We start from the raw sequence: 10,119 nt of genomic DNA on the forward strand, positions 1-10,119 counted from the left end.
TCCTAATAGTCTCGTTATTGGCAAATTAAACTTATCATGCAGCTTCACCTGCAGATAATCAAAACTGATTTGTTGATTTGAAGATACAGCAAGAATCCAGACACTCAAATGCCCATACTCTCGCAAAACACATACATTTACCATTAAATACACCTTGCGTTGACACATTTGCCATTGGCTATGGTGCGGAGGCGGGGGCTCATCATACATATCGTGGAATTTGTCTATGCAAGACAGTCTTTATGGCTGTTTAAGAACTCTCTTCCAGTACAGACGAATGTGTGTGTGTGAGTAAGTGAGTGTGTTGTTAATAGAAGCTCACTCACTAGCAATGTGACATTAGCTGGCTTAATATTAAGTATAAACAGACTTGGAAATTGCACATTAGCAGTGTAACCCTACCACACCCAAACCCCCTTGCCCATAGAATCGTGTTAGTCTGTTGTCTCTCAATCCATCTTTGTGTATTAAGGGATGACAGGGTATGTGCCATTAAAAGTAACAGCAGAGAAAATTACCATAATATGAAGGTAATTGTGTATATAAAACCCAATTCAAAATACAAGTGTACAAACAAACATCAAGTGCATACTTGGTGTTAGTTAGTGGCTACACGTATACACAACTACGATTGTAGATGCCTCATCGAAGTAGCTTGAATCGATTAGTGGACTTGGCAGGGACTACATTAAGTGGCATTTTATTTAGACAACTTCAAGTTTAATATTTGTCAAAAATAAATAAAAATACATAACAAGTGGTTTGTAAATATTTATACCCTACACCACCACTGTGGTATAGGGTATTATAACTTTGTACATTTGTTTGTAACACCCAAAAGGAAGAGAAATAGACCCATTGATAAGTATACTGATGGACTCAGAATTACTTTCTGATTCGATTTAACTATGTCCGTCTGTCTGTCTGTCCGTCCGTCTGTCCATGTTAATTTGTGTACAAAGTACAGGTCGCAGTTTTCATCCGATCGTCTTCAAATTTGGTACAGGCAATGTTTTTCGGCTTGAGACGAAGCCTATTGAAATTGGTTCAGATCTAGATATAGCTCCCATATATATGTTCGTCCGATTTTCAGTAATAATATAATAAAATTGTCATCTGTTGACCATATTCTCCATTACTGGTGAATTTTATGGAAATCGGTTCAGCTTTAGATGTAGCTCTCATATAACATATATCGCCCGATTTTCACACCTAGAGCCACTGCAAGCACTTTTATTGACCAATCTTGCCAAAACATTGCACAACGCTTTCCTCGACGACTATCACAATATACATAGAGTTTGGTCAAAATCGGTTCAGATTTAGATATAGCTCCCATATATATGTTCGTCCGATTTGCAGTAATATTGCAATAAAATGGTCATTTATTAACCGATTTTCTCGAAATTTTGCAGAAAGGATTTTCTTATGACTTTCAATATTACTGGTGAATTTCATAGAAATCGGCTCAGATTTAGATATAGCTGTCATATATGTATATCGGCTGATTTTTACCCCAAGAGCCACTGCAAGCGCATTGTTTGACCAATCTTGCCAAAATTTGGCACAACGCTTTTCTCGACGACACACTGCCAATACACATTATCTGAGAAGTTTGCTCGGAATCGGTTCAGAATTAGACATAGCTCCCATATATACGTTCGTCAGATGTTGGGTAATTTGCCATAATTTGTCATTGTCAACCGAAGTTTTTACAGTTCAAACATATTTGCTCGTCGAGGTCCATCAAAATTGGTTCAGAATTGGATATAGGTCCCACATTGTACCTATAGGGGTTGGGTATTATACAGTCGGGCTCCGCCCAACTTTTGCCCTTCCTTACTGGTTTTTTGACAATTTAACTAACTCGGCCGGGGACGAATCTTGAAAACCATGAATTCTGGTCAAAATGTACACAATTCTAATATAGTTGAAGGGCACAATTCTTTTATATACCAAATTTCTCCTAAACCAGACAACAATTTAAAGGTCATTGTGTTGTAAAGCAAGTTACAACACAATGTCCAATCAAAATGTGAAAATCAAAATGTTGAATTTTGGCCGGACTATTTAAGTACAATACAAAATGAGCCCAAAATATAAAAATTTTTGAAAGTCAAAATTCAAATCGTGATTATCATAAAACCAAAACTTATAAAGAAACCATTCTAGTTTTGTAAATAGTATTTTTCAAACGAATATCTCCTCAAAAAAGTAAGTATAAATTTTGGCCACATTTCATCACGAAAATTCCCAAAATTCCATACTAAGGAAAGATGTTTGCAAAATCGGCCGATTTAGGGCCTGAAACCCATAAAAGCTGTATTTATTATCTGAATTCGCTGAAATTTTATATAGTGAGTTGCTTTAAGCCTCCAACTCCAATATGGTTCAGATCGGACAATATTAAGATATAGCTGTCATATAGACCGATCTGCTGATTTGGGGTCTGAAACCCATGCATTCTTTATTTATGACCTGATTTCGCTGAAATTTGAAATATTGAGTTGTTTTAAGCCTCCCGACATCCGACCAAAATGTGGTTCAGATCGGACTCTACTTAGATAAAGCTGCCATATAGACCGATCTGCCGATTAAGGGTCTGAAATCCTTACACAACTCACTGTTCCAAATTTCAGCGAAATCGGACAATAAATGGGCCATTTATGGGCCCATGACCCTAAATCGAGTGATCGGTCTATATGGCAGCTCTATCCAAACCTGGTGCGATCTGGTCTATATTGCAGAAAAATGTTGAAGTACCCAACACAACTCACTGTCTCAAATTTCTGCGACATCGGGTAATAAATGCGCCTTTTTGGGCCCAAAACCTTAAATCGAGGGATCGGTCTATATGGCAGCTACATTCAAATCTAGACAGATCGGGGTCAAAGTGAAGTATAAAATTGACTGGCCTAACACAATTCACTGTCCCAAATTTCTGCAAAATCGCATTTATGGGCATAAGTTCCTAAATAGGTGGATCGGTCTATATGGAGGATATATCAAGATATAGTCCGATATAGCCTATCTTTGAACTTAACTTGCTGATGGACAAGAAAGTAATCGGTGCAAAGTTTCGGCTCCATGTCTCTATTTTTAAAGACTGTAGCGTGATTCAATAAACAGACGGACATACGGGCAGACGGACGAACATAGCTAGATGGTCTTAGATTTTTACGCTGATCAAGAATATATATACTTTTTAGGGTCGGAAATGGATATTTCGATGTGTTGCAAACGGAGTGACAAAATGAATATACCCCCATCCTTCGGTGGTGGTTATAAAAAGTAAAATCGGTTGAGAAATGCCTTCAGAAGTAACAAAGCTTTTGCAAAAATTTGAAAAAATTTTTTTTTGTCGAATTTCTTGAACACTTTAAAATATATTCCGCACATTAAACCAAATCGGACCATAAATGCGCGTTTGGCAGCCCGAACTAAATTTTGTATGGCCGAGGTGACCAACTTCGAAGGCCCAGGTCTGAGTCGAGGGCTAGATTCCACAGCCTGAACCTGTTGTTATACTCACCACCATAGGATGGGGGTTTACTAATCTTGCCATTCCGTTTGTAACACCACGAAATATTGATCTGGGACCCCACAAAGTATATATATTTTGGATCGTCTATAGATTCTTATTCGATCTAGCCATGTTCGTCCGTCCGACTGTCGAAATCACGATAGCGGTCGAACGCGTAAAGCTAGACGCTTGAAAATTTGCACAGATACTTAATGTTGATGTAGGTCATTGGAGATCTTAAATGGCCATATCGGTTCAGATTTTTATATAGCTCCCATTTAAACCGAGCTCCCGATTGCGGCTTCCAGGGGCCCAGGAAGCCACAATTTTTGTCCGACTGAGCTGAAATTTTGCACGAAGTGTTCTATTATGACTTCCAAAAACTGTGCAAAGTACGGTTAAAAATCGGTCCATAAACTGATATAGCTTCAATGTAAACGGGTCTTTCGATCATCTTTGTTCGGTTCGGAAGTATGTAGAATAAAATAAAATTATGTCTTTCAACTAAATTTATTTTGTTTACATTTATAGCGGGTGGGTTCCCAAGATTCGGCCCGGCCGAACTTAGCACGCTTTAACTTGTTTTATCCTTACGATGTAATGTTTCTCCATCATCGTCGACCAAACTGCTGAGCCGTTAGTATTGGTCTAATTACACTCCTGTAGAGCTAGTGAATTCTCTTGGGATTTAGGACCCATTTCGAGCCTACGGCCCATTTACACAGTGCCCTTCAGGGCTGAGCCTTAAGAATGCTCCCAAATGTGACATTTCCAATTCTGTACCCTGTCCAAGATCACTCCCTATTTGAGCTTGGGGGATATCGAAATCATTCCTTTGAGGAAATGTAGATATCGTATTGACTCATCTTCGTCTTCTTCATGAACGGGCAGATTTCAGTCTTCTCTAGGTTATCAACCGGACCTCTTAGGTTAGATTAGGTTGAATGGGTTGCCCACCAAAGGTGAGTTCACTCGGAGGCCAGTTTGGCCTATTGTGGTTCCCTAGAGAGATAAAGGGAAGAAAAAGAAAATGTGAGACCTCGTACTAGAGGTTATATACGAATAAAAGAAAATGACAGGAGGAGTGGAGAAACTCAAGCGGGGGTAAAGAACCGTCCGTTCCTACGCAAGCAGGGATCTACCTTCGCTGGAGCTTGTGGCAAACCCCCCCCCGTCGGAACCATCATGTTCCCTCAACAAACCTCAGGAGAGATACTAGAGGTACGTTTGCAAGTTCACCCAGATTACAGAAGAAACGGCTTCCCAGAAAGGAGACTCTACGTCTCTGCAGACCCGGACGGGAACACAGCAAGATCAATAGTCTTCTCCTCATTCTCACCGACGCAACTTCTACAGAAGTCATTGTGCGGCATTCCCATGGCCAGTGTCTGGTTATACTTACTTACTTTAATTGGCTATGACAGAATATTTGTTCCACTAGCCGAACGTAGAATAGCGTTCCAAGCGCCTCGATCTTCTGCGCTCATTCTAAAATCTCTGACACCAAGTTTCGAGGTGTCTCCCACAACTTGATCTTTCCATCGGGCTTTTGGTCTTCCCGGTTTGCGTGTACCACTGTGTTTGCCTTCAAAAGACTTCTTTGCTGGAGTTTCTTCATTCATTCTGCCAACATGACCTAGCCAACGCAGCCGTTGTATTTTGATGCGTGTAACTATGCTATCGACGTCATACAACTCATACAGGTTCATACGTCGCCTATATTCTCCATTACCACAAACTGGTCCATATATTTTACGAAAAATCTTTCTCTCAAATACTCCAAGCACTGCCTCATCTGCTTTCACAAGTATCCATGCTTCAGAACCATTTAACATCACGGGTAGTATCAGTGTCTTGTATAGTGTAATATTCGTCTGTCGAGAGGTGACCTTGTTTCTAAACTGCTTACTTAGTCCAAGGTAGTATTTCTTTGCCAGTATTATTCTTCGCTTAATCTCAAAACTGATGTCATTCGTTTCGGTTATGGCGGCGCCAAGGTAGATAAAGTTACTGACTGTCTCGATGTTGTGGTTCCCAACTTTCTCCATTTACAGTGTCTGGTTATGACCCCTGTCAAAGTTCTCATCGACCTCTTATCAAATGCAAGCCACTCCCTCGTCCTCCTCCGGTCGATGACATCCGGCAACCATTTACCGAGTCCCACCTCGTCACCGACGTCACCCTGGCCATCCCATCTACTATGTTTAGTAGCTTGACAAATGGCACGTAGGCAAGACAGATTGGTCCGCCTGCTACAGACGAACCCCTCCTGGCGCAATCGTCCGCCCTCTCATTTCAATAATAGAAATGCCTATGATTTAGTTATTCCACCCGTTAGTTGTACCAATGCTGCTTCAATTGTTGCGCGAATCAAATCTGAAATAGATCACAACGAAACTGGTTATACCATGCCTAAGGATATTTGCTACTCGTTTTTAGCTGATTTTAAAGCAATGATGGTTGAAACAATGTTTGCAGTGTTAGATACCTAAGAAAAGCGGGAAAAAAATGTTCCAAACTAAGTTTGGTAAGACTATTTGAATCTGTGTTGATGATTTGTCAGAGGCCCTTAGCTAACGTTTCTATTGTAAATAAGCACCACTCCACAACAGTACTCTGTGGAAAGTTTGGTTATTATTAAACTAATACAAGTGTCCGCTTGCTTTGTAGCAGGATCCTTCTTAATACACTTTCCATACACCGCAAGCTGCACTGTTACCAAAAAAAAAACTTTAATATTACTCAATTCTATGGTATGGCTCTCCACATAGTCATGCATTCATTGTAACTTCTTTTGTGTGAATTATTTCAAATGGAAACTGCGATTAGAAGTCAGTGCGTGCACATTTAAGTATGCTTAATTTGGTTTTTGTTTTTTTGTGATTTCAATTATTTATAATACCTTTCAAAATCTTACAAATTAAGACACCCAACTCATGGAAATGTTGCTGACTACCCACACACACACACACACACACACACACACACACACACATGGATACTAACTTCACACAAAGCATACACGCTTTGAAAACATGAAAATGTAGTCGTGCAAAGGTCTCATCAAGTATGTACCACCTATTCACTAGATTTGAACCCATCCGTGTTGAGATAAAAGCATTTTCGCATCAATGTATTTTGACATAGTCGTACTTCATTTTAATGCGAATACCAAAATAAGGTCGCTCTACATAAAAGATTTGGGGAAAAGCAAGGGGCGTAGGGTACTTAGCAGTATAGAATAGATGTGAGTTGTATGTAAGGCGCATTGGGGATTGCTTTGAAACCACCTTTAGCGCAAGGTACTTAGTTAAGCTTTCTTAAAAAATTACATTAAGAAAAATCCTTAAATAAAATGTGTAAAGCACTGCGGAGGAAAATGAGAGAAGAAACACTCACATGCACACACTCAAATATGTGTATATAGTAGGCATATATGTAGGCATATATGTGTGGGTAGTAGGCATACGTGCATAAATTAACTATGGATACATGGTAAACAGCAGTGTATTATAATGGAGCATACTTTAAGGGGCAAATAACTTTGCAGATAAATGCGCTATGGGAAGCCAATAGTCTCTGCAATGGTTCTTTTGCCAAAGTTTTGAGAGTTATTAAGTAAAGGGGATTTGAAGTCGAATGCGAGTCATTGCTGCCAGCGGTACAGACTTGGATTGATGGAACTCTAGTATGGCTATCTGGAAGATCATGCCACACGGATGAATCAAAGCTAGAGGACAGAGTGGGTCTGGGGGCCTACATTGAGAACCTAGGGACTGTGATCTGTTTTCGACTGCCTGTAATTAATACGGTCCTGAATCCGGGCGATCACGGAATGTTTCAGGTGGTGTGGTCTTAATGTGAGGACATCGAGTGTGAATGTCTTTACGAACAGTAAACTGGCTAACAGGGTAATAACAACCAGGACGGTAAGGTCACAAACAGTCTTAGAGTGTAAGAAGGAGATTATCGCCTTATTTGAGAACAGCACGAACTGCATTGTTTGGTTGCCTGGGCGTAACAGAGTTTGGGTAATGAAAGAGCAGACGATTTGACAGTAAAGGCCAGAGGACTGTCATCAATAAACTTGTTTAACCGCAGCCTTTCGGGTCGATAAAGTCCGAGTTAAGGGCATGGGCAATGGAGCTGCGAAACGATCGGTAGGACAAAGATACGATTTTCCGCATACGCATACGAAATCCGCATCGGGAAAGACGAGGCTATTTCAGAAAGGAAGTAAGAAGGTCAGTATCGGTTTCGGTATCATAACGAGATGCATAGGACTACGAGCTCCCTTATGTAAAATATGTGGGGCAAGTGTATGTGGGGAAGATGATGAGACGTTGAAGCATTTCCAGGCTTTCGAGGCTGACATCGGCACTTAAGTTGGTACACAATACCAGACATGACTCGACTTAAGGGATTTTTTTAGTAGCACAGAATTCCTGACTTAAATTCTCTTTTTATACCCTCCACCGGATCCTCTAGAGGGCGCAATTCATATCAGATTTTTCTGATATTTTGCAGTAAGTACCTTGTTTTAACTTCCATATAAACCAATCTCTGGTCTTGACTTCTTTAGCCGCTAGAGGGCGCAATTATTATCTGATTTGGCTGAAATATTACATAAAATATTTTGTTTTAACTTCCTACAACTGCAACAAGTATGGTTCAAATCGGTACAAAACCTGCTATAGCTTTCATATGAACCGATTTCAGATTTTGACGTCTTGAACCGCTAGAGGGCACAATTATTATCCGATTGGCAAAAAATGTGTTCTTTAAGTTTTTTGCCTGTTAGGGTGAAGATCATTAAATTTTACAATTTGTATTTGTTTCTCTTTCGAGGTGTTTTGGTTTGATTATCAACAAATGTGCTAAATCGGTTCGTTATTTGATATAGCTCCCATAAAACCGATTTCGGATCTTCACTTCTCCACCGCCAGAGGGCGCAATTATTAACCGATTTGGCTGAAACTTTGCATGAAGTGGTTTGTTTTGACTTTCGACAACTATGCTCTATATGGTCTTAATCGATTCCCAAACTGATATAGCTTCCATATAAAACGATCTCCCGATTTAATTTCTTAAACCGCTAGAGGGCGCAATTCTTATCAGATTTGGCTGAAATTTTACAAAATGAGTTCCACATTGGCCCCAACACCCAAACCAGGTATGGCCCCAATTGGTTCATAACTTGGTATAGCTAAAAAAGCATAGCATTTCGTATCCATTATCCTATGTTTGCATGTAAAGAAATATCGACCAAAAGACATAGGATTCGGCGCGGCCGATTGCAAAAAATTCTAAGAAAAAAACGAATAGAGATATCTGCATAATTCTTTCTGAGTTTTGCAGATAAAAGTGTCTTTAATAGACTTAAAATAAATTCAGACCGAATTTTTTCAAAAAATACCTCTTTTGGGCAAAGATGGATACAAAATATAGAATTTTTTTTATTAAATTTGCTGAGAAGGCGACATATATTGTCGGGTGCGCGAAATTTTTTGCAAGGATTTAGGATAGTTAAAAAAAATATATAAGTCCAAATGGGTGATCTGTGCTTAGGAATTTGGGAACTTGAGAGGTTTTTCCAATTTTTTAACAAAAAATTGCCCATTTTGAAGTACATATAGCACCCGTTTAAGTTGTCAAATAAAGTTCGAAGTTCACTTCACTCTTTTTGTTTTTTTTTTGAATAAAGACAATTAATTTCAAATACATTTGTAATGATCCGTTTTCGCCTAATACATAATATTTTTTTCTGCCCCATGTGATTTAGTGGGGGCGACTCGTTCGCACTCTACCTCTGCTGTTATCTTTTCAGTTGTGGGCCGAAGTAGTGGTACTTACTGAGATATACGCCTTAGCCCCTGATTAGCCCACGATCAGAAGATAAGCGAGTACCAACCGAAACCCCGACTGACTGAGAGCCCAATAATCTCGATCCGTTCGAATACTGAAGAAATCTAGCGAATAGCGAACTTACCCGACCGAGTGGTTCAACTCCCGAAACAGGCAACTACTGATCGAAGCGCCTCACTGACCGACACCAATCAACACACTGCACCTCAGAGCTCAGAACACCATCGTTAATTGTAATAACTGAAGTATTGGGTTGCCCAAAAAGTAATTGCGGATTTTCTAAAAGAAAGTAAATGCATTTTTAACAAAACTTGGAATAAACTTTAATCAAATATACTTTTTTTACACTTTTTTTCTAAAGCAAGCTAAAAGTAACAGCTGATAACTGACAGATGAAAGAATGCAATTACAGAGTCACAAGCTGTGAAAAAATTTGTCAAAACCGACTATATGAAAAATCCGCAATTACTTTTTGGGCTACCCAATATATTATCAATTTAACCTTTATTGCGTATCCGAAAAGAGTATTTAAGTGTGTCATTATTTAAGGTTTGTTGGTCCTTAAAGGTAGACCCTCGATGGCCGCTGGTCTACGTCAGCCGAAGAGAAAACCACGTTACACGTTGTTTGGCCAAAAAATATATTTTTCACATTTTTTGACCATCAAAAAAAATGAATAATCAGAAGTGTTCTTTTTTTGCTGCAAGGTCGTTTTAAATTTTATCTCGAAT

Source organism: Stomoxys calcitrans, chromosome 2 (assembly GCF_963082655.1).
Source record: "Stomoxys calcitrans chromosome 2, idStoCalc2.1, whole genome shotgun sequence".
In the NCBI taxonomy this organism is placed as follows: domain Eukaryota; kingdom Metazoa; phylum Arthropoda; class Insecta; order Diptera; family Muscidae; genus Stomoxys; species Stomoxys calcitrans.